Raw genomic sequence first — 27,914 nt, forward strand, 5'->3', positions numbered from 1 at the left:
TTGATGTACATATGAATGTATGTAGATGGATTTTTGAGGCAAATTTCAAAAAATTTTATATGTAAAAATTTATTTTGACAATTTGTAGAATCTTATCAAACGTAGAAATTGCTCCTTAAAAAGCTTAGGTAAAACATTATTTCTAAAATTTCGGGTGAGAACCGGGCCTTTTTCGAAAAGGGCCAAATTTTAAAATTTTTGCATACATCTCTTTATTTTTCACATATTAATATTATTTTTCACATACGGTAGAATGGATGAATGCTGAGATCTTAATGAAATTTTGTTTTAATTACATCATCCAAATATTCTTATTCTAATGTTCATAAATGTTCAACATAACAATTCTTGTATTGTTTTCTATTATTAGGCAGGCATAACAAAAAAAAATTTTATACTTTAAGAAAATTCTTTGAAAAATTTTCGGAATGTAACAGCACGTGAATTGTTTCTTGATGATTTTATATTGTCTATGATATTTTAAAAAATTTGCCACGTTTTTTTTAAATTTATTTTTTAAGTATTTATTCAAAATACTTTTAAATAATTTCACTTAAAAGTTAAAGTTAAAAATGCATTGCTATGTACTTTAAATGAATTGGTGATATTTTTTTTTTTAGGAACTTTCTGATGTTGATACATTTTGAAATTTCAAATGCATCCCTCTGCCAACTTTCTAATATTTAACTAAAAAAATTGGAAGCCTAAATGGATTCTTATATATCAAATTTAATATTAAATAACGTGAATTTAATTATGTAGATATATTTTAAATTTAAATGTGTATGTACGTAGTAATATGTTTAAGTTAAAGCAATTCGGAAACGCAAATTATTGAGTTTACAAATTGATGAAAAATTCGATTGACATCCGGCAGTTTAATGAAGACATCTTACTATACTGCGCAGAATACAATAATTTTTTATGGTCATGAACTAAAATAATATGTAAAATATTGGATGTATATATATATTTATACGATATATACATTTGTAGATAAATATACAGATGTACTTATTTAATGCATTTCAGAAGGAATTGCCAAATAAATATTTTATTTATATTTTTTAAATGTTTAATTATTTATAGTTACTTCCTGTGAATAAACTTTTTTAATAGTAGCTATCACATAAAAAATTAAGATTCATTCTGATTCCGAAGGTATACAAAAAAATGATCATGACCTTCAAAATAAATTCTTTTTAAATGTTTTTTTTTTCTTAAATTAAAATTCAAATTGGTTTATATAAACAATCATCTATGAATGTAGTTTTTTCTCACTACATACATTTAAAATACTACATAGTAGATAAATGAATTTTTTATTTAAAAAATTCCAAATATTTTATAGGTTTGTACTTAATATGTATTATAAAATTAAATAATAAAATTTTAAAATAAGTAAAAAAAATTATTTTAACTAAAGCTACTAATCTACATTTATATACATACATATATACAGATATACTTATGTTAATAAAAAATACATTTATATCACAAATTTTTAAAAATATTTAGAAATTAAATTCTTAATAAAAAAAACAACAAGTAGCTCGTTACCTATTTGTAATACTTTTTATTTTGTTTAAAAAAAATATCTACATATATGACTTTTATATTCATCAGACATGCACGTGTTTGAGGCAATTTAAAAAAAAAATTAAAAATATTGTAAAAGAAATTGTATTTTTGAAAAACAAAAATTTATTTTCTTATCAGTCTCTCGTCAGATCCACCTGCAAATTTTATTCGCAAATAAAAAAGGTATTTTATTTTTATTTTAAACATACATATGTTTGTATAACAGTATATGAAAATGTTATTCTTATAAATATGTACATTTGTGAATAAGTGTATATACGTAATATTCTCTGATTAATAATAATTATTAATGAATTTTATTTTTTTATTTTATTTGAAAAGCTCAGTCTCTTTTATAACTTAATAAACAAATAAAAAAGCGTCATTTACAACAAACACTCAAGCGAGCAGAAATAAACAAAACAAATATTTTTTTTTTAATACAAAATTCTAAACGAAAGCGAAAGTTTTTAATTATACAAAAAAAAATTCTAGTATCGGTTTGCGTGTAGCTAGCTTTACAGTTAATTAAGTAATTTACTTGAGCTTAAAAAATGCATTTGGATTTAAAAATCTTTAGCTTGACTTGATTCATTCCCTAACTTTATTCTTATCATTTAATTAGTGTTTATATAGTTAGCTTATCTATAATCGTTCAAATGTATATACGTTAATTATTAGGGTGGGTCACAGGACAGGTTCAAGCGTAATGGTGCAAAATTTATGTACAAATTTTTTTAGTACCATTGCAAACCTACAAAATATTAATTTATTTTTATTATTGTATGACCACTGTAATTAATCCTCAAACTATAAATGAATGGCTTTATAAGGTATAAAGCAAATTTTGTAAACTAATTATAAGAATAATTGAAAAACTTCGAATTTTACGCGTTGTTTCAAAATGTGATTCAAAGTGACTTTGCTTACCAATTAATTTAATGTCATTATTATAATATTGTAAGAAAATTAATTAACTCTTATTTTAATTTAAAAACCAAAACCGTCCACTCGAATATATGTGTGGCCGACAACGGTTTAATATAAAAGAATACATTAATGAATACGGAACTTAGGCTTATATTAAATAATGAACTAATTTATGTTATTGATGAACTTTTCATTCTTCCATTTATTAAACTAAAATTACATGTGTATCTACGTATATATACATATAAAATATATACTTATATATGTATGTTTTAACAGTGGTGACTTATTCAGATCTGAGTTGTAGTTTTTTTGTTTTCATTTTATACCTTCAATTTGTATTTTTTTATCAATATTTTTATTAATTGTGTATTTGTGTTGTCCGTTGTAGAATAATTTAATTTTGTTACTTATTTTATGTGGAATTTGATGAATTTTCAATTAAGTTATATTGTGTATTTTTCAAAATTTTAAAATATCAGACAATAAGCAATAATAAAAAACAATAATAAAGAAACATGCCAATTATTATTAGTTAATTGAAAAAGTGTGGTTAAAATTGAGAAATAAATTATTAAATTATATCATATATGAGTTTTTCTTCTGTTATGTTTTAGAATGTGTTTGTGCATACACTGTTTAACAGTGTTGTTGTTCGTTTAATATTACGATTTACAACATTACAATTAATTTCCGATTGAGTTACAATTTGCTTTGGTTTGGTTGAAAAAATAACAAACCTGATAAAATCAAAAGTTGAAAACTTTGATCTTCAAAGTTATTGAACCTACAATAATGTTATTATTAATCTCCAAAATTATTAAAGTAACTTCGTATTTGCCATCTATTGTTAAATTTTTTTTTGACTCCCGTTGATTACTATTCAAATTATTTTTAAACTAGGTCAGGCAAGGTCTTTGTTTTTACTTAGAATGGTATTCATTCAAGTTACAAATGAGTAATTTAAGCAATCATACAAACACTTTTGATTGGCAAGCGGGCATATTTAATTTTATTTAAACTTTTTATTGTAAATTTGCATAGTAAATTAATCTTTACATAATAAAGAAAATTACTATAAAATATAATTATTAATTTTAATATGAAATTATCAAATCAACACTATTGCACTAAACTTTTTTGTAATTACTATTGCAATAATGAACATAGAATATTAATGAGAGAAAAATCGAATTAAAAAATGAATTTTATAAACTTGTTTAAACTGAATAACAAGTTTTTTTTCACACATAATCATATCAATCCCTTTTCCGGATCGCATGAAGTACATTTATTAAATTTTATATGAAAAAAAACTCGTATTTAGTAGTAAAAATAATTTTTATGTTTATGTTCGACTGACACATCGGCTCCATATGATCATTTTTTTTTATTTTCCCTGCCATTAACGATCAAACGAGTTTGTTTTTAAAATTTAAAGAATTAATTTTTATGAATAAAAATTTCAAATTTTTATTGTTCTCTTATTTTTTTTTACAACCCAACCATTAAAGAAATTTTTTCATTGTGAATCTGTTTCTGTAAGTGTTCTTACTTTATATTTAATTAATTGAAGTAGCTTCATATATTTTTTTTTTAAATTGCTCTTGAATTTAAAACTTCTTGAATTGAAGCATTCATTTGTGTATTTTGTTAGAGAATTGAATTAAGACATAAAAGTTAAACAAATTTCCTTTTTCTATTCAAACAATGCATGAAAAACTTTCAATATTGTGGATTTTAAGTACGCAAATCGTTATTATTTGTGTGCTTTAATCAGAATGAGTTTTTTTTATTAAATTTGTTTATTTTTTCTTAATTATTCTTTTTATAACTGTATGAATTGTTGGGTATTACAGATTTACCACAGTGTTTGTAACAGTGCAATTATTCTGACTTGATTTTAGCCATGTCTGTCCGCCACACCAATACTAATTTGAATTAAGTTAACCAAATTTTCAAAAAAAGTTTTTAATAATAAACAGTATTTTTTTTATTTAATTTCAATAGGATAAAATGGGCAAGCTCGACCACGTGCTATATAACATAAAAGGCAATTTGACCGTATCTCCGAAACTATTTAGTTTATATTTAAAATAGAGCTACAATTTTAATAAGAATTTGTTTCAGCTTCTGAAGTGAATGCTATACAAGTTAAAAATCACTTTTTGATTGTACAAATAAGACTTAGTTGAAATAAATATGGTCAACATGAAATATTAATTTTGTCCTCATGAAATATAGAGTCATTCATATGTGCAAGAATCGCAGAATTGGCACGATCAACACTATATTTTTCCTTAAGTTTTATTTACGATTTATAAGTTTTAGAACACGTTTTAAAAATTAACGTGGCTTGAACAATTCACGTTTTACAGTACTTAAAAAATTAAGAAAAAAAAGAAAAGAAGAAAGAATAGTTTGTTTTTGATTATTGCATGTAGTAACAAAACAATTTAAGATGAGCATTAGATTAGAATAGAAATAATAACAAAAAAAAAATTAATTATCGTACACTGAAGGCAATATTTTTTGTTTACATATTAAGTAAAAAAAAGTTGTGATTGTTCCCTAATTTTATAGCTGAATATAAAGGCAATTTATTTAGGAATAAATTTGGACCATAGTAAATAGCACATTAAAAAAATGTTAAAATATTTGCAAAATCAAAAATATATTTTAAGAACTTTTACTTTGTCAAAAATTTAAAGGTTAAAATTATTTTCTATATGGATAAATTTTAACATCTTTTCAACAGTGTTTCCGTTAATTTATAATTTTTATAATTGCATGAAATGTTTGATATTGAGAGCAACTAAACAAAATAATAATTAAATAAATATTTTAAATTACTTTAAATGAAAATCTTGTCAGTTGTTATCTGTTATATTATTTGAACCTGTTAAGGAAACTAGAATTAGATATACCTTTTACATTTATTGCACGGTGTCCCACATTGAATGTGTAAATAAATAAAAAATTAAAGCTTTTTGTAATAAAACTAGTTCAAGCTAGAGTAAATACCAAAATTATCAAAAGTTTAAATATCAATACAAAAAATAAAAATAAATCGCAAAATTAAAACATTTATTTACTCATTTATTATAAAAATACTTTAATTTAAAAATAACTAAAGTTATTTTTAACTTTGTAAGAAGAATATTTTGATAATTCCTAATCGAAAAAAATAAAAACAAAAACACGACTACACTTTATAACAAAAAAAAATTTTTTTATAACGAAAGTTATTTTAGTTATTTAATAAAGATAATTGATAATTAATAAGAGCAAAAAAAAATTAAATTTTAAAATTTTTATTAATTACAGTAAAATCAGAGTACAATAACATGTAGAATTCTTTCATGATTGTGTGCTTTAATTTTACAAAAAAAAACTCAATAATTTTTAAACTTAACTCGTGTTAATATCAAACTTTATTTGTCAATTATTTAAATTTGTGTTTTGTGGAAATTGTAACAAGTTTCTAAGGCATTATAAATTTTTTTTTAATTTTATTATCACCAAAAAAACTAACAAATGGGCCATAAACTTTACCTCTCCCGCATATTTTTTAAACCTAACTTGGTAGTTTTACTTTAACTTAAGCTTCATTTTAATTAAAGCTGCGTTTCAAGCATCAATTTGTTTTTTTTTCGCAATTTCTTTATTATTCGCACAATAACCTTACATAATAACAATGACTTTTATTACACTATGAAAATATTAAATATCAATTAGCAGTTCAAAAAAATCTAAAACGTAGTATAATTTCCATTCATTAAATAAAAAATAATATAATAATTTATAAATACAATTAAAACATTTAGTTTTTCTCAGTACCATATAACAGTTTTCTGATATGGCAAATAAAGTTAAAAGATAATTTATTATTTGTATCGTTTCACTATATTATTTTATTCCACTGCTCTAAATATTATATGCCGGTATCAGGTTCTGTCAATTTAACCATAACGAAAAAAATAATTATAAGACCGCATAAAGCCAATTTAAACTTTATCAATAGCTATAATACGTATGTGTATTCTTAATACATTTTTCATGTTATTTTGGTTTTACAATAAATAAATTGTGCCACAATGTTAGAAATTTTTTTTTGTTTGTTTTTTGTTTAATTCAATACAAATTGTATACCTTTTTTTAGAATCTTTCAAGTAAACAAGTTACCTTATAATTAATCTTATATAAAAAGTTTAAATTTAATATCGGAAAATAAAAAAAGAATCACAAGAAATTTTAAAATACTTTGACGCTTTTTCAAAATAAAGTTTATCTGATAGAAAAGAAAAAGAATACCTTAATTGTTTTTAGATCATTTGGGGAAACGCGAAAAGTTCGAAATGAGCTAATAATTAGTAAAGTTTTCAAAGGTTATCTAAAAAATTTTAAAAGTTTCTGTTGCAGCAAGAGCCAAAATACTAATAAGGAGTTGAAAAGTGAAAGTAAAAGTTGATTGGTGCATATAGGGCCCTGTTCTGATATTCATACAAAAAAAATAAAAACAAATATTATGCTGTTATTGACAAAAATTTAACACAAACACCGTGCCTCTTTCAGTCCTCATTATTTATTAATTCTATGAAAGTATATAAGTTACAAGCAAGCATCATAATATAAATGCAAAGTCTTAATATTTAAGTGATTTTACATCATATCATAATTGCTGTGCATGCCCATGTTTACAAATTAAGTAAGAAATTTTCAAATTTGTAAAATCTTTACAATTCCATTTTTTTTTTTTATAAAAATGGGTACTCATTACAATTTTTATTTTCATTTTTGGAAATTTGATAACTTGTAAGTTTTTATTTATTTACACATACTTACATAGGTAGCTACTCTCATCTATATACTAATATATTACTAATATGCAGATGTAATCATAACTACAAACTAAAACTCTAAAAATAAATTTTCCAGAAAGTGTAAATAAATAATATTATATGACTTATTTGACCGCAACTTAGACTCTTTATAATATTTATTATACTTTATTTATTACGTACTACACCTATATTGTATATTTGTATAATGTTTCGGAGTCGATGTGTGTACAAACGTGCAGTATATGCCCACTTCTATTTTTATAGTAAATTGTTTTTAGTTTTTTTATAATTATTGTAAAAGTGAATTGTTCGTTTTTTTTTCACTATAAAAGTTCATTATAATCTTCATATTAGTTTCAGATAAATTTAAATAAAAACTCGCGTATTTAATTTAAATATATACATTATTTTTAATACCTATAAAAAACAAAATTTAATTTAAATTATCAAATATGAATTAAGTAAGGTAAGAAAATTTTATTATAAATTTTTTAAGGAATTAATTTTTTAAAATAAGTTGCTCATATTTTTTAAAATAAGCTGTCAGTTGCTCGTACAGAGTTTATCGTTTAATATTAATTAGTAATTCAATTAATAAAATTAAAACAGTGCACTTTGCCAAATTAATTAACAACAAGGTAGTAATTCAGGTAAGGTAATAATTATAGCAGTTCACTCTAATCTACTTAAATAAAATACAATAATTAGTTTTTTAAATTTATAAATATTCAAGTTTTTGATACCAGTAGGTAATTCATTATAGTATTTGTATGCAAGATTGTATACTGTCTCGAACTCATTAAACTTTACTGTAGAAGAATGAATTTTGATATATGTAGCACTCCTAGTTAGGCAGTTAGGTAGGTAGGAGTGCTACTACAACACGCTGTTGTGATAAAATGTACGGGCGTTAGGTACCAATTTACTTTTTATTAGAAGTTCCGGTGTCAGCATGTAGTCTTGCAGTTGAAGTTCTCACCTTATATGAGTACAGATTTTTTAGTGAGTTTATGTATATTTTATAAGTGTTGCGCTATGTTTAATCAGATTACGTAATTTCATTATATTCCTTACAGTATATATTTTTTTATTTATTAATTTGAATATTCCATCAATTTTCGTGGTTTTCTTTAACTACATATTTTTCTGGTTTGTGCACTTAAATTCATAATCTATGTATTTGTAACACAAGATACTCAAAGTTGTTAATAATTTCTAATTTTGTATTTTTGTAATTTTATTTATAGCGATATTATCTATTGGTTTCTTTTTGAAAATCATGTAAATGATCTATTTTGTGTAGATAGTCAATTTGTGCAACTACTTATATAGAATCAGTTACTCCTTAATTATGTCTTCCTCCATATTTTTATAGTGTCAATAGTGTAGTATAATCTGATTTAAATATCGAATGAAATTCTTGTAACTAAATTTTTTTCTAATAAAAATAAATGAAACTTTTTCCATATACAATTTGAAAAGTGATAACTTTTGAAGTAATTGTAAAGTACATTACTGTTATTTAATATTTAATATAGTAGATTGTGCAATAGCACCAAATTTACGCCATTCAATACTATTAGTAATCTAACTACTTATATACGTACAATTTTTTCTTTATTATCAGAAAGTAATTTGAAAAAAAAATATCAAATTACTTAGAAATTTAATGAAAATAATTAAAATTTAAAAAGTAAATTTACTTTGAACGTGATCAAAGTTTTGCATGCAATCATAGATAATAATATGCTTATATTATGTAGGTACATATAAACTTATGAACTTATAAACTTGTACGAGAGTAAAAAATATAACTTTGATTGTAACAAATTAATCTTATATTGCACAAAATTAACCCCATGCTAGTTGATTCAATTGACTTTATCTCTTTTTATTTAGTTCAAATAATTCTTGTTCGCAGTTCAAATTGATAAATTAGTGATTCGAAAATTTCATTCTTTGACTCGCTTTTAATTAACTTGATCTGCACAAACTTCCTTTGCATATTATGAATGGAATAATATATTGATTGCCATTTTGATCTGATTGCCACGTTTTTTGTTAAAAGAAATTTAATGTTTTTGAGTATTATCAGAGCGCCTATAATATTTAGAGTATTTTTTGTTCTTTTGAATAAAATCTTCTTTAAGATCGATATTCAAAATACTTAGTTTCAGTTAAATATGTATATATTTATAATTATGTATTTAAATTTACAAAACTCATCAGTAAAGATTGTTTCCTTTATACCTATCATAAAACAACCTGTATCACTAATAATTTTAAGTATTATGAAATCACCTCTATTTAATTTGTGTGTGTATGTGTTAAGAAAATTAATTTTGTATAAAGTAAACAAATTATTTTTATAAAAAATATTATTTTTAAATAATAAAATAATTAAATAACACCCGCCAAAAATATATTTTCCATATAAAATTAATCTAAAACTTAGGACTTTTAGAACTTTTGTCAGTAGTATGTAATTGATAATACTCAATGAACACTGACTTGTATACAGTGATAAGAAAAGCAGCAAAATCAAAAACAAAACTATGTATATGAAAAAATTTGAATAGCGCAACAGTCGTATTTGTTTTATTTTTATTTTTTTTTTGAGGTGACATGACCTACTTTTACGATCACAAATTATACAAAATTTTAATATTAGAATCGAAAAATTGAATGAGTACAAAAGAAAATATTTTTTTTATCTTCTTTTTTTCGATCAGACCAGAACATACTACATTTTGCAAGAATTTTCATTTCAATAGTAATATGAAAAAGACAATAATACAAAATATGGATAAAATACTAAAACTCATTCGAGAAAAGTCAATTTTACTCAAATCAGAGAGAAATCTTTTTCATGATTAAAAATAAATTGACATTTGAGGTAATTTGTAAGGAATTATGTCATCCTCAAATATTTTTGCTTATATCAAATGTTTTTACAAAATTTTTGAGGTTCTCCTGACTTTTATAAAATAAGAATTTCACGGTTTGAGTGGCTATAAATTTTTCAATAAAAGTTTATTTGCTTCGTTCGCAATATCGACATATGTACGTATTTGAAAATTTCAAAATTTATAATATCATTCATTACAAGGTTTTCATTGATAACTGCCTGCCATCTTTTGAGAAAAAACAAAAATTGTTCAATTAATTTGAAATTTAAATTACTTTTTTTAAATCTAGTTCATAAATTACCTCAATTTATTGTTTGTAAGTGCAAAAGGTAACTTTTTAATTTACATATATAATGAAAAACATATTTAATTACTCGTACAATCTTTATATTAAATAATTTTCGGTCAGAAATTTCGATATAATTTATTTGTAAATCATGTTAATAAAAGAACAAGCAATTCAAGTTTGATTTGTTAAATTACGTAATTTTTATGTAAAATATCACAACATGAACTTTTTCAAAATTAAGAATTACAAATATAATTAATAAATTTACTACAAAAATAATTAAAAATATAAAAGGTTAACCAGATCCTAAACGGTTTTATTAAAATGTAATTTAAATTAATTAAAAATTTTTTTTATTAATTTTAAATTATTATTTATTAATATTTATAATTTTAAATTTCTTTTTAGGCCCCTGTTTTAAAGTTGGTAATTTTAATTTTTGCAAAACGATATTACCTTCCGGTTTGTTTACAAATTAAAATCTTTTCAGTTATATATGTGATGATGTCATAACAGTAGTCTGTATGTTCATTTGGTTCAGGTTATTTCACACAATAAAAAAGTGCAGTTGTATAAGCTTTTTCATAATTCATTCATATGTCAAGGACTTTGTTGTTTTCGGGTACCAACTTATTAAATAAATAAATTTAAAATAAAATATAAATATTTTAAAAATTATTTAAATATATACTTATATAACTATGATATGTATGTATGAACATTCATATATGCCAGTACGAATAGATAATAAATTATAAAACAGTATGTTCTTTTTTTGTGTTCTAAAATACTATATAGTTAAAAGAATTATTGTGAATCATTTTTTTACGACTTTTGTTTCAAAAATAGATTTGTTTATAAATATTTTGAATATATTTTTAAAAATAGGTTTATTTTTCTTGTTAACTTTTTAATATTTTTGAGTATTTTAATAATTTTTTTTTTATTTTAGAAATTTTAACAACAATTATTTTTAGTTAATCACACCAAAAAAGCAAAAATGCAAAGGAAACAGATGAATTATAATAATTTTAAAATACAAATTTAAGTATTTAAGTATTTTTTAAAATAAAAATTCTAAACTTAACTTTTTAATAAATTTTTTTTGAAATTAAGAGAAAAACAGAAGGAAGCAACAAAATAAAATGTTCCTCTGACGATTATTTAAAAAAAATATTTAATAGCTACTTAGTTTGTAATTTATATAAGAATTTCTGAACTTAACTTTCAATTTAAATACACAAATTATAAAAGAAGTACAACAGACCTCATAGTTTTTAATAGTAGATTAGATTGAACAATTTAGAATTTTTTTGTTTAATTTGTAAAAACACTCATAAAATGTTTAATATTCAAAATTTATTTAACTATAATGTCAGATTAAAAATATTAACTCAAATATTATTTTATGTTATGGCTCCATACACATTTATGGCTCCACTCTTGGTATATTGTAACGATTTAATAAATTTTATAAGGAACAAAGTGAAAGATTAATCAATTAAAATTAAATTTAAATAGGAAAATAATCAATACTTTTAGTAAATATTTTATGAAATATTATTAACATTATCAATATTTATTAGCGTTTTGGCTATTCATCTTAATTATAAATAAATAAATTAAAGTAATTTATTTATATTAAATATGTAATATTAATATTAAAAATTCAAATAAAAATTTTGACTTTTCATATTAATGAATTAAGAAAGACGGCACCAATATTTTTTTTTTTGTTGTTTAAGAAAATATTTAATTAAAATAAGTACATATTTTGTTTAATATTTTAGTATAATTGAATGCATTCGTTTATATGTATAGTAATCTCATTATCAATTACTTATTATAATAATTTCTAATTTCTTTCACACAATTCTAAAATTATTTCCCTAATTTTATGATTTTCGAAGAAAATTATCATAATTTTTTATTGAAAATAACAAAATATTAATTATAAGTATACTCGTACAATTAGTTAATTAATAATTAGATATAATTAGTTGATAAATTTATTATTGCATCGCAAGATAAGCAAACCCTACGTCGTAAAACTATGACACAAGGGAAAAATATTGTGTATTTGTATTTAAAAATTTTATTAGAAAATATTTGCAAATATTTTTAAGGTTAAATTTACAGAAATTATAAAAATATGTATTTATATTTAGAGCGGCATATTTCGGTCATTAAACTTGCATTTGGCGCAGTCCATTGTATTTTTGCTTTGCTTTGCATATTTGTTTTGCACCCCTTTATTTTAGTGATATTCTAATAAGCGATTTGAAATTTTTTCTCAAAGACATAAGATGTACATGAATGTACGTGATCGAAATTGAAATTTACTGAATTGCTTTTAAATTACTGACAGATATCTAAGAATTTTTTCATTTTAAGACAAGTAACAATTAGAATTTCTTAAAAATTTTTGGTTTTGCTTTTTTTCCAGAGTTTCATAACGTTGACTCCCAATTTTGAAATACAATTTTCGTACATTGTCACAACAAATTTTCTAATGTTTTATAGTGCATCTACCATAAATAATTTTATTAGGGTACAATAAGATAACAAAAATAACAGATCGAGCAAATATAAAGTAGGGCTTGTTAAGTGTAATATACATGCATGCAATATGTAAACGTAAACTTGTAAAAGCTTTGTACTGGTTAAAGAATAAAAGATAAAATTTATCAAATTCTCTTTTTACTTATCAAAAAAAAAATAGCTAATTTAGTAAACTATAATAGTGCCAAAAAGATAACGCTTATACTGAGATCTAAAATGATATCATGTAGTCACTAAGTTTTGTATATAGAGATTATTAGTATCTTCAATAATAAAAATAGTACCAAAACAAATAAAGTTAAACTTATTTAAAACGAATTAAAAAGTAATGACAAAAGTACAAAATACTCCATTATAATTAAACCTTAAATTGAATATTTCAAATTGCCCAATATATGCGTACGTGCAGAATCTCAGATTTTTTTCCATATGTTTTTCAGCCATAAAAGACTAATATTTTTCTATGACGAAATTTTTTTTACACACGCGCATATCAATAACTTTTTCCAATTATAATTTATCACTCATTCAGTCCATTCATTATTCAATTATGTTTACAAATAAACCCATTGACGTACATATATACAATTAAAGTCTATATATAATCCATTTATCTTTGATATTTCATAGATATACTCTATAAATACAATTTTGTACACGTAACTATTCCATATAAAGCTTAAATTTGTTTTTGTTTATGCTTTAAAAGAAAAAAACATTTCGCGAATATACCAAATTTATGTAGAAATTTTAAATTACTCCCAATAATAAATTTCATTTCACGCAAATATGTTTCAAAAATTATCAACAAGCGGTAAGGTAGCACGCGCATGTATAATAAAAGCTTTAAAATAAAGACACGTGCAACTAATATTGTTAAAAAAATATTTCTTAAATTTAAATTATCATATGTTTAAATTATTCGCAAATTTGTTTGAAATTAAAATTCTTTTTAGTTTGTGTTGTTTTCCATAAAATTTTTTTTAAAAATGTTCATAAATTTTCGGCTATAAATCATGTAGCGCATTTTTACACTTAACATTTTGAATCATTTATTTTTTTTTATTATTGAGAACGAAGAAATTATTTTAGTAATGTGATAAAGACGTACTTGTATTTTTGAAATTATGGATATGATAATGAAATTTTGAAGTTAAGTAGCTTAACTGTTATGTTGGCAAAACTATAGTAATAAAGGAGATTAAAAATCTACCTTGGACATTGAAAGTGATACCGTATAGCATGTATGTAAACAGTTTTAATTACCCAAAATTAACTACCTATAAAATAATTTAATTAACTAAACATCCGGTAAATAATTTTAAATTTGCATTTCTTTTAAAATCTCCTGATTTTATAAAATTTCTTAATTAAATTTGCAAAATTTCAAATATTTAGAATTTAAAGCTAATAAGAAAAAGTTGAACAAATATTTTTTGAAATATTCAATTCTTGACTACAAATAGAAAATACCTAAAATTTTCTATATAAGCAAAAGAAGTTTATTAAGTAAATAAAAATTAATTTAATATTCCATTTTTTTATTAATAAAATTTCAAAAAAAAAAGACTTAAAATACATAAAAAATTTTGAGATGATTAAAATAGAGAACAGGAATAATTTTTATATTTTTATGATATGTATGTAGTGATGTATGTTTGTGTATTTATTTATAATTATTTGTATGCGCATAAAAATTACAATAATCTTACCGGCGTACATACTTAAGTTTGTCTACTCATTTGTCACGCAGAAATAAAGTGATCGGTCTGGCATAGTAAAATTTTTTTTTTCTATTTTATTTATATTTTGATACACACAACTGCACACACACATACACTAATCTGCGTTTTAAAAATACACAAAAATAAAAAAAATGTGCCTTTTTAATTTTTTGGTTTCTTTTTCATTGTTGCTTAACTATCTGCGACTATATAGGAGTACACACTCTATAGTCTATATATGTAGTTAATTCGGATTTTCTGCTCTTATCATTACGGTTTTTAAAGTTTTTTCACATCAAAAATTTTAATTTTTGTTTGTTTTTTCATAATTGTTTGTCAATGTTTTGATTCATAAAGGTAAGCCCGTAACTCGTATATAAATAAGAAGTGTATGAGTACCTGTATTATATATAGCCGTGTGAATATTTACATATTTTAAAGATTTACTTTAATAATTTTAAAATACATACGATTTTTTTAATGTGACATTTTATCTTACAGTTTAAACTATAGGAAGGATATTACAATATTTTTTTTAATTAATAACTGAAGGAGGATGTATTGAACATATTTTTTCGAGACAAAGATCTTCTTTTCGAGTTTAGAATTATTCGACGAATTTATCTCCTGTAAAAAAAGATTATTCTCCTGTTTCAAAATTTTGAATACATACATCCACAAATACATATGTATATAGTTTGACAATTTTAAAGTTTCATAAATTCATTTAATTTTAAAAGAATTGCATTTATTTCATTAAACGCTTCCAAATAAAATGTAACACTTATTCGCAAATGTCCTTTGCAAATTGATGCAGTCAAAATTTTAAATTCTGTGGACTTTAGTGCTTATTGTTGATCAAATTTTAAATTTATAATTTTTCACATTTTTAATTGACTCCTTCTATAAATCATGTCTCCAGATACCGACATGTTAATTTATTAAGAGTAAATTGAAGTATACTTGCATCATATTCTCTTTTAAGTAAGACTTATTTAATATATACATATACAGGTCATGTTTTGCTCATATCATTTTTAATATTCATACAGTTGCTCATCACACCGTATTTAAAAAATTAATATCTGCCGAATTACGTGTATGAAAATTTTAAAAATTATACAAGTAGTTAAGTTTTAAATTTTTACAAATTAAGAAAATTTGCAGCACATTTTTCAAAATGATTCGCAACATAAACCACCTTGTGTAAAAATTATGTAAAAATTATAGCTATCAATAAATTATATTTTCAAAAGAAAGTGTATCTATTAGTTAATCCGCGCCAAACACTTGTTTCTTATTTTTTTTTAATAAAAACATATTAAAAAACTGATCTTTCACAATAATTCCATGAGTAATTCAAAATTTATTTTATTTTCATTAAAAAAATTTATTAACGCATACATATACATACATACATAAATATGTCACTCAACATAAAATTTCAACAAAAATTGCCACTCTAAAAGGGTTGCCATATAAAATTTTTAAATGTACATTTTTTAATAAAATCATTGCGCTATAAAAAAATAAGTCCTTGTTTTTTATTGTCGAAAATTTTATTTTTTTTTTGCTTTTCTGAGATCTTTCGATCGAAAGGTGATTGGCTTATTAATTTGTGATCTATTTTTCATCATATTTTTTTTTTATAATAGCTTCTTTTTTCTCGGAGGCGGAGGGAATCATTGAAATATGTATAGAAATCGTTCTATCTACATATATGTGAACATGTATAGATTGTGTATTATTATATGTTTGTATGTATGCTAAAAAACAACATGTTTATTAATAAATATTTAAATTTCAAAAATATTATATAGAAAATATTAGCCTGGTGAAAATTTCTAAAATTTTAATTGAGCATATTAATAAAATATTTGAATGTATAAACTTGCGAGCATAAAATGTATGTGTATATATGTATCTGCGTGTCAATAAAATGAAATGATTTTCATATTTTTAAACTTTTTTCTCATAATAATCGGTCGCCTACAACCGGTCTTTTTTTTTGGAAAAAAAAACAAAAAAATTAATTTTGCTTCATTTTTCATGCTTATTTTTTCTATAATTTTCATGGAAATTCAAAATGACTAAATTTAAATCAAGAAAATGAAAAATCAAGTTAAAAAAACAATACAAAAATGTTTTTTTCAAAAAAAAAATCCCATCTATTTGGGGGAAAAAAGAAACTAAAGTGTATGTAGGGGCCACTTGTTGTCTTTCTTCTAATTTAAAATTTCTTTAAAATTTTTCATTATAATAAAGAATTTAATTGGAAGTAGTTATGAAGCTAATATGCGTTTGACATTAATTAATTGGTTCATAAATAACAGATTTTAAATTTTTCTAAAGTTCAATAATGTTTTCAAAAAAAGAAATATATTTGAAAATTTATTTGACTTTTGTTAAGCTTATGGAATATAATATATAACATTGGTATGCTTATGTATTTCAAATTATAAATTACAATCTGTATAAATCTCATTCATTGACCATTTGATAACGGTGTAAACTTCTTTATACGCTAATAAATCAAAACTTGAAAATTCAAACGTCAAATGCATATGTAAATAGTAGTCAAGTAGTTAAGTATCAGAGTTAATTTTCATTATGCGTCAAAAAGACGAATCTATGTATCGTATTAGGTTGTTGTCCTCTTAAAAATGCATGTTAATTTTAAATTATTTAAAAATTTGATAAAATATCATTCAAAATTTTATTCTCATTTCATCACTTAGGAGTAATTAATTTGTTTTTATTATATCTATGTATGTATGTATAAATAGAAAAAATAAGATGAGATTTTTCTCAGATTCTAAGAAATGTTCAATTGTAGATAGAATTTTCGGCCCACAAAACCGAAATTTAAATTCTCCCAAGAATTGAAATTCAAAATTGAAAACTAAAATTATTTTGAATTAATTTTTTTTTATCACAATTTAATTATTATACAAAAAAAATTAAAAGGAAAAGAAAAAAATTTTTTGTTTTACTTTGCTACCAAATTATTTTGCAAATAGGGGTTAAAGCTCTCATTCTAATCTTAAACATGACCGGTTATGATCTTTTTTTTCTTTTTTAATTTTTTAAAGCATAAATTATAATCAAATTAGATTTATAAAAAAAATAATTTCAATTATAATGAATAATTATTTAGATTTGCAAGAGTGTGTCAGGGAGTGAGCCAGTGTGGGTATATTTTGTTTTTCTCACAAAAAAAAAGTTTTAAAGTCATAAAATTTTAATTAAATAATCAATTTAATAATCAAGCTTTTACTGAAATATAAGGACGTTTTTCTTATCTATAAAAAAAGAAAAAATCTCAATTTTCTGTCACATTGACTAAATTAGTCGCGTTCCCTTCATTATAATTTGACATTTTTACACTAGAAAACATACTTATGTTCATACATATGTATATGAAGAATACGACAAGATGGCAATGATTAAAATTATTTCCTTCCCTTACAATTAACCTTGTTGTATAATTTAAAATTATTTTAAATCAAGTTCAATAATCGTCTAATTCAAGGATACGCAATTAAATATTCTAAAATAAGAAATTCAAAGTAAATTTTATATAAATAAAATTGAAATTAAAATCTAATTTAAATTAAATAACATTTATTTCACAGCTATCAGCTGAAATTTTAATTTTGTATATTTGAAAACAAAAAAAAAACTTTCTTTCTAATTTATAAGGCGATTATTTAAATTTATGCGAAATTTTTAATTTTAATAATTTCGTTAGTTTTTGTTTTATTTTATTATTTTATTTTATTTTATATTATTTTACTGTATATAAACTAGCCAAGATCATCAGTTGATCTCATGTTAAAACCAATTTCAAAATCTATAAAAAAAATATTAATAACCTATATTAATTAGGTAAATCACAGAGTCTTGTTTTCTTTAAGTATACATAGCTGCTTTTATTTGTTTTTATATTTGTTTGTTTGTGCCAGACAATGTTAAAAGACTATAACGACATTCTATTAATACATGTGCATATGTATGTGTGAAATAAATTAAACAGTAAAAACCTATATGACAAGCGTGTTTAACAAAACTGGCGCTAGAGTTTTGTTTAATATTCGTTATCAGTTTTTTTTGTTTTTTTTTTTATTTTATTTTTAACCAATAAATTGGAGGATGTTATTTGTTTTATATTAATAAATATATTAATATATTATTTATGATTGTATTTATAACTGTGTATATTATTTAATTATATTTACTTTACATTTAGAATACAGACTATTCAAAATAAACACATATATAATTTTTAATTATATTTTGAATTAAAAAATAATTAATTTTTTAATTACCTTTCAGATGTTTACTTTTTGACTTCTTAATTTTTCGTGTTTTTTACTTTTACTTTTTTCTATTTTCTTCTGTCAAATCAAATATGCGGGCATAAATACACATACAGATATTGTATATTTAACATATATATACATTATAAGTAACTGTAAATATAGGAACTTAATTTCTTTTTTTTTTAATTGGAATTTTTATAAAAATAATTTTATATTCTCTTTCAACAAGAATATCGATAAAAGGGAGAAAAATATTAATTAAATATTAGTATTAAAAATTTTCCATTGTGACTTTTTTTGTGTTTTTTTACCATATCAATTAATTGCGTTCCGCATGTGGTGCATTCTTTATTTATAAGTACTCTGCAATTAATAATTACTTTTATAATAATAATTAAATCAAAAAATAGAGCAATTTTTTAATTTATTTTTTTTCTTTTCTTTAGTTGCTTGTCCTATTTTACAAAAATGAAACGTGGAACGTTAAAATAATTATCCGAAGGTTGTAAATGCATATTTTGTTTTGAATATCATGATTTCTTAAAATTTGTAGTATATTGGTAAAATATTTAATTAAGACTTATTTGGAAAACTAAAAAAAAATTCCATTGTACTCAACTGAAGTATTGAAATAATATCGCTGAAGTACCTATAACGTAATTGCAATTTTTTTCCATTTGTACATAACTAGATATGCGAATTTGAACTAAGTCCATTCCAATCAAAATGAAATATCGAAACGTTTGGGTTTTAAGAATCACCGCTTGGGTCGCGGTGCATTGTTACCCCATGTCTAATTTACCCTAATCTAATTAAAGTGAGCAGACCAATTTTCAAAACTGATTTTGTCAATTTAAGGTTCATTTAAATTATGCTATAATCTTAGAAAATATACATACATAGTGTTTCATAATGAATATGATTAAATATTTGGTTCAAACTGTGGATAATAATGTTATTGATGTAGTTAAGATTATAGTACGTAGTATATACAAATTGTAATTTATACAAATCGAATCGAGTGTAATTTATACAAATAGATTAACGATCGAGTGAGTATACTGCATATTCATTTTTACTATAAACTTATAATTGCATTTAAATTTACGCAAAAAATAAATAAAAATTTGTGTATTATATACACACATACGTATTATTATTATGTGTTTGACATTTTATAATTAATAATAAAATGATAACATTTGTAACCTGTCCTTCAAAAATTTTTGCTCTTCACAATTGAACTTATCATGATTTCTTTTCTTCCTTCGCCTATTCTCCCCATTATTTTTTTTTATTTATATTTTGCATGTACTCATTCATTTCATACAAAAAAATTATTCTTAAAAAACCTAGTTTTTTTTATTTTTGAGAAATATAGAATTACATTTGTATATACGTATGCATAAATACATATACTTGGCAATTTGGTACAGTAATATAATTGGGTACAGATTTATAATTAACATCGAAAGTTATTGCAAAAAAATTTTTTTTTGGTTTTTATCAGTTTCTTAAAATATTGTATTTATATACATATGAAATAAATGTATACATTCACTCTTATAAAAATACTTACATACATATGTACATATTATATGCACTCATTATTTAATTATTTAATTTGTTATAATTCAATTTCTATTTTATATTTTTTATTCCTAAAAATCATTCAATTTAAAATAAGAAAACCGCTAAAACACTTCAACAGTTCAATAACCTTTACTAGAAATTTTTTTTTAAGTAAAAATCAAATCTAAGAAACAAAAAAGAAATAAATTTTAATTTTAAATAATTTTTTGTCTTTAAAATTTATTGTTCTTCTCTTGTTTTGCTTCTTTTCTCGTTTAAATTTTTGAGATTTGAAAAGAAATGGAAAAACCTTAAGCACAAGACAAATTTTCTTTGTAAATTAACATAATAAATTAATATTGCAGCCTACAAAGTATGTGATTAATTTTTTTTTGTTTTTGGTTTCAAGAAAACTGTTTGAAATCATTTTTGAAATCATTAGAAATTAAGAAAAGGAGAAAAAAAACTGGAGATGAGAGGCTTAAATTAATTTTAATTAAGAGAATTAAAAAAAAGGCATTGTTATTCAATGCCATTTTCTAAAAATTGCAGTTAAATCGGAGTGGAGTTCCTATATTATTTAAAGAAATGTATGATTAATATTTGATGCAGTGTTTGAGGAAACTATCGAACATTATATTTATTAAAATTATCGAAAACTTGGTTTAATTAAAATTTGAGAGGTTTGATATGTAAGTTACCGATGAATTGTGATTGATCGCAAAATCAGAATGCCCTCCAATTGACATCAAAACCAAATAAATTGTGATAAATTTTAAAATATTAAAAATCTTTCCAATACAGATGCATATCCAGTCTTAATTAATAATGAAATTCAAATTTTATAAAGTATAAACAAACATATATAAAGTTTTTAATTAATTTAAAATTTAAATTAAATTCTATTTTAGTATTCTATGAATAAGTATACCTTATGAATGCAACATTTACGATAATGAACTCTTGTGTGATAATTATCTTACGAAAATTCATGATCATAGGAAAAAAAAAACAAAAAGATAAAAAAATTACGAAAAGTACGTCTTGTTCTGTTTTTTTTTATAAGATTCTAAAAATAAAGGTGTCTGTTCCTATAATAGATTTTCATGGTGCATCACTTTTACATACATATATGTTCAGTTACTTCCGTGAAATGAAATATCTAAAAGAAAACCGAAAAAAATTGAAAAGCCAAAAAAAAAAATAATAAAAACTTAAGATTTAAAGTTCAACCAGAAATCGTAATTTAGAAAGCGAAATAAAATAAAATTTCAAAATTTCTACATTTTCTATACATAAATGCAACGAAGTAGATTATACAAACTTACATGGGTGTATAATATATATGTATACCTATTTCACAATTGATGCATTTCTTTCAATTCTAATGTGCAGTATTTAAAGAATAGGCGTTGTCGTCATTGCAACACCTTCTCAACTCTAGTGAAATTTTCTCTATTTCATTTTATGCATAGTTGCCACACTATACCCAATAGATCAATTTGCATACATATATCTCACATTTATATAGATTATAGGGTATAAAATAGTAATTAAAACAATAACTTGAAATATAACGGTGCATAATCATACATAGATATTTTAAAATGTCCACCTTAAAAAAAACTCATTTGAAATGATTACTCAACACTTTTTTTTAAATTCGCTCTAGATTATTTGTATGTACTACGAGTATATACAAGTTTTAGTAAGATGAAAATCCTGAATTGAAAACTTGTTCTTTAAAATTTTTATTTTATTATATTAGTTTAATTCTTTAGTTTGATAAGTAAATTATAGTACAGATACGTGACTATAATAATATTAAAAAAGAAATTTTAATAAAAATTGTGAAAAATAAAAACAAATAAAAAAAAAAATATTGTTACTAAGTTAAATTTGGAATATTCATTGGAAAATATTTTATTATTCATTCGAAAATATTTGATTAGAATCTAAATTGAACTCTAAGAGAGCATGATGTTTTGTAATTGAAAAAACATGGCGAATCTCACTAATTTGTCCTTGACTTAAAAACATAACGTGTTGAAAGTTTTATAAGCAAAATCTGGCTGTAATCGTTAATGTCAAGCTAAAAATGTAAGGGTGACTGTGTGGACAAAAAAAAAACACTTTTGTAATACTTAACATACGATTCTTACGATAAAAATTATTTGACATTTTGTTATTTGATAATTGCAGGCAGAATTTTTTTCTTAAAAAAATGTGGCCATTAAAAAATACATATACAATTGAAGATTTAATAAAAAGTGAGAAAAACAAAAGAAAAAAATAGTTCAAAAGCAAAATTTTTATTTGATTAAATTTCAAATTGCAAACTTGCAACAGACGTGCAATGGAAATTTTAGGTTAATAGATCATTGTCGCAATTAACAAAAACTTACACTGCCAAAATTGAAGGTTATACAACAAATTCGTTTGACGTTATTTTGACAGTTTCTTTTTAATGCTATGTTAATAGAAAAAAATGATTTTTCGCATTTTTTTTTTACTTTTTATAAAATGTCAAAATTCGGAAAACTAATTCGGACCTTTATGCAGCTTCAAAATATCAACATAGGTAACACATCCTTTATTTATTCGTTTGAATATACGTTTGTACAAACATATGGATATATGTACATGCACAAGAATTAAAAAGCTCCTTATGTAATAAAATGCGTCATATTTAAAATTTTTTTAAGCGTTTTCATCTTAATCTAATTTAAAAAATTTGTTAAATGAAATCATGAAAGAAAATTTTGAAAATAGAATTTTCTATTTTTTTTTTTTGTTTTTTTTTTTTTACAAAGAAAAATCCATTCACATTCGTTCAGAGATACTCAACCTTTTTATATAGTTGATATTGAATCATAATTTTAATGCGAAACTTTATTTTGTTGTGACAAAATTGAAAATTTTAACATTCTGATTAGATGCATTATTATGTGCCGAAGAAACTTCACATAAGAGTTTTCAATAAATAATTCTTGTTAGTTCTCATAACCTTACCGTAAAATTATAACGAAATTTTTTTATAATTTGTTTGGTTAATGTGCCTACGTACCTTTATATTTTTGTTTATACAACACAGCTGATGTAAATGGTGACACACCGATTGGTAAACTATGAGCTAAATAAAATCAAATAAAAATAAAAAGTGAAAAATTTTTTGTTTTTGTAAATTTTGAAAATTTTTATATTTTTTTTAAATCTTATATTTATACATACATAGGTACATAAAACAAACTTATGGCATCATTATTATAACAGAAACTATAAATATAAATTAGAAAATTTGAGTTATGTGTAAAATTTTCTTTTATTAAATTCAAAATTTCAAATAGAAAATGAAATTTTAGCATTTATTTTTTGTTTTATTTCACAACACAGTAACTTTTTATTAAAATTAAATTTTTAAAAACTTTTAAATTTTTTATTAAAATTTTTAAAATACTTACATTATTTATTTTTGAGACATAATATTCCAAAATTCTTTGACGGTCGGGTCTATTTTGTGTTGAAAATCATATTGTTCTATATAAATATATATTTCATAATTTAGTGTAATATATGATAAAAAATTTTTTATGAAATACTTAAAGGGTCTTAAATTTTTGTTTCTACTCATTTATTTTTTATTAATTATTAATGTACTCAATGAGTTTAATAACTCGCACGTAGTTTGCATAATTCACAATTACTTTTTAACATACAAAACTAAAATATGAACTTATAACAATTTTGGTAACAAATTACCAAAATAAATTAAATCATAATGCTTATATAAAAAAATATCAAACTAGAATAAAGAATTGCACTGCATGATTGTTTTCAATATTAAAATGATATTGCAAATATGTAGTTAGAAATTTTTGAATTTTAATTTTATTGTGAATATATTTTGTTGTGTTTTAATTTAACTTAAAGATACGATCATTACCTTAACATTTATTTATGTTATGAATCCCATTTATAATGAAGTAGAGTATTAAGTTTTTGAACAAGTTTACAATTGTATGGATGTTATTACATATTTTGTCCAACTTAATTATTATCAGTAATTCAAAATTTATCTAAATTTTTAAAATATACAAAAATTTACAAAGAAAATTTGTAGGAGACAATACTTAAGTTATTTTTCTATATTCCGAAAGTTTTCTGAGATTTGAAAATTTTTTTAATTTTAATGTGATTTGATTACTAACAATAAATATTAAAAACGTGATCGTGTATTTCGCTATTTTATTCATCAAGTGAAGAAAAGATGAGTGACTATCATATACTCAAAAAAAAAACTCATTATAATATAATCGGCAACTTTGAGGTTGGTTTCTAACTAGAATTTCTAATTGGATGAGGCTGAAAAAAATTTTGTTTTACTAATTAGATCAAAGAGAAAATTAATAATAATAAAATACAAGAACTCAAAGAACCTTAAAAATGTCTTCAAAAATAATTTTTTCTCAAATTTACTCCTACGCATATGCAATTTCCTATTTTTCTTTATAAAAGAGAAACATTTCACTTCTTTGTTTCAATATCAAATTATTTTTTTTTTAATGAATAAACTGGCAAATAAATAGAAAAACATCAATCAAACATAATCAAAATTATTAAAAAAAAATTTTAATGTATTATAAGTAAAATACATATACGTGTATAGGTTTGTATGAAATTTACTTGACCTTTAAAAATTAGATCCTTTTTTGAAAAATTTTAACTAGTTTTTTGACATCTTATTCTGATTTTTATTCTATAAACGAATTTTTAATACACACATATATACATATACTGTATTTATGTACAAACACTTGCATAATATTTTATTTATTTTGTTTAAAATTTAATTTAAAGCTTAACAAGAAAAATACTAAAAAAGAAAAAAATATTAAAAAAAATTTAAATATAGAATAAAAACAAATATAAATATATATATATATATACATATATATATATATATATATATTTATATTTATATTTTAATTTTATTTTTTATTTTGTATATTAAAACAATGTTAGTGTATATGAATGAGTTTTTAAATGTTAACAAATTAATTTTTTTGCCAAAAAAAATATTTGACATTTTACTTATTTCATATTAAAGATATTCTTTGTTATTCTATAGATATTTTTCGTGCATATGTATATATTGTGTAAATGAAATAATGATTGGTGTTGGTGTTTATTTAAAATAGTGAATTAATTATAATATTCTTGTAGGTATACTCTAAAATCTATATGGACAGCTAAAGTTTACATAACTTTCTTTTTAAAAATTATAATGTATGTATATGTGTTTGTGCATAAAATCAAAAGTAGATAAGAAAAAACAATCATTTATGAAAATTTTCAAGGGCTTTGCCAAAATCATTCAAAGAAGAAGGAAAATACAAAACAAAAATAACAAAATTTGTTGTTTATTTTTGTTTATATGAACATTTATTATCTAAATTTACTTACATATTTATACACATACCGAATACCGAATGTTTTATCAAATTGTATATAATAAAATCTGTTTTAAAAAACAATCTATATACATATACATACCTGTATAGTGTTTTTGTAAATTGTGTCTGGAACGTAAAAAATTTTGTTTTTTTTTTCTTTATTATCCGAAAGGATGAAATGATTTTCAATTTACGTCTTATATCTGCTAATTTTTTTTTAAATACATTTTAATTCTATTCTTACGTTTATTTTATTATTTTATTATGGTACATACATATACACATTCATACTTATACTTATAATTTATGTACATTAAATAATAAAATATAAATCAATTTTTTTTTTTTTCATTTCGAAAATTTTCCATTCAGATTTTATAACTTTTTGCCTATAGAATAATACTAAAATGTTTGAATCTTTGTTATAAAATTACTTTTTATATTCAATTGAATAAAAAAATCTTTAATGTAAGAGTAGAGCGTAAAAATAAAAAATTTCTTCTCTCTTATTTTTCTTATTTTTATTTTTATATAATGAAAATATAAAATAAAAGTTTTAATTTTAAAAATATCTTATTAGAAAATTGTATGTAATGTATGTATGTATATGAATAAACAAAATTTGTTTTTTATTTTCTGTTTCCAAAGTCAGAAGTTTCTACAGTCAGATTAATTTTTTTGAAAATTTTGCATTCAAGATGAAGTGCCGAAAATTTCAGAAGAATTTTTTTATTACATATATTACGTACATATATGCACATATTTCACTACACTCAATTTTGTATTAAAACTTAAAGCACGTTAATATTCACGTGATGCCACTACATTGTACCAGATTTGAAAAATTAATCAAGCAAGATACGGTGCGATTTTCGATGATTCAATCAATTTTAACTACGTTCGATAAATTCAAACTGCAAAATCTGCAAAAGTAGAATGCTTGAAAATGATAGTTTTGTTTAAAATTCTGAAGGAATTCTGAAGGAAAGTTTTTATTTTTATAACTACTGCAAATATATTATAAATTAGAAGAAGAGCATAAAAGAAAAATGTTCCTTAATAGGAGAAGAAAATTTTTAATATTTAAGTAGATGTTTAATGTAAAAATTCTATATATATATATGTGTATGTATAATTCAAACATATTTTAATTACTTAAATGATTGCAAATGCTATAGAAATTTTGGTTAAACTTTCCGAAAACTTACCTTATACTATAAATAGGAGAGAAAATGCCTCAAATGAATAATATGATATTGTGAATTTGTTTGCTGTTCGCGTTATATTATATTCACTGTATTCCGAGTCTCCTGTATTCGTATATACATACAATATAATTAAAAGACTATTTAAAATGTATATTATGTACATTGAAAACAGGGTGTATTTCTTACATTAAAACTTACTTCAATGGAAAGGAAATTTTTAAATTTTTTTTTAAAAACATATGGTATAAATGGAAACATCTGTTTATTTTTCAATGATCTTGAAATTTTTTTTTATTTGTTTTTTGTAAAATTTTGTAAATTGAAATACCTAGAATATTTCAACAGGTATATTATTGTATATTATGTAGATACTTACTTATCGCCGAATAAACATATTTGTATTTTTAAAGTAATTGTTACTGAAGCAACAGTGTTTTTACTAAATTTGAGTTTTATAAATAGGAATTTTGCCTACTTATAGGTTAGACATTTACCTACATTTGGTCAGAATAATATTGTT

At 22.0% G+C, this 27,914-nt stretch overlaps 1 protein-coding gene across 8 annotated transcripts in view; it reads left to right on the forward strand.

Moving 5' to 3' along the window:
- LOC129613812 (glycogen-binding subunit 76A) overlaps positions 1 to 27,914 on the forward strand; it is a 73,278-nt gene that overhangs the window by 31,688 nt on the left and 13,676 nt on the right. The window contains exon 1 of one of the 8 annotated variants that reach the window (XM_055528088.1): positions 7,202 to 7,219. The exons of 6 other annotated variants lie outside the window; for them this stretch is intronic. The gene's annotated coding sequence lies outside the window, so the exon portion shown is untranslated. Of the gene's footprint in view, positions 1 to 7,201; positions 7,220 to 7,910; positions 8,006 to 27,914 lie in introns of those variants that run through there. One more of the 8 variants, XM_055528084.1, reaches the window with a different exon arrangement.

Source organism: Condylostylus longicornis, unplaced genomic scaffold (genome assembly GCF_029603195.1).
Source record: "Condylostylus longicornis isolate FDR11 unplaced genomic scaffold, ASM2960319v2 ptg000092l, whole genome shotgun sequence".
NCBI classification, from domain to species: Eukaryota; Metazoa; Arthropoda; class Insecta; order Diptera; family Dolichopodidae; genus Condylostylus; species Condylostylus longicornis.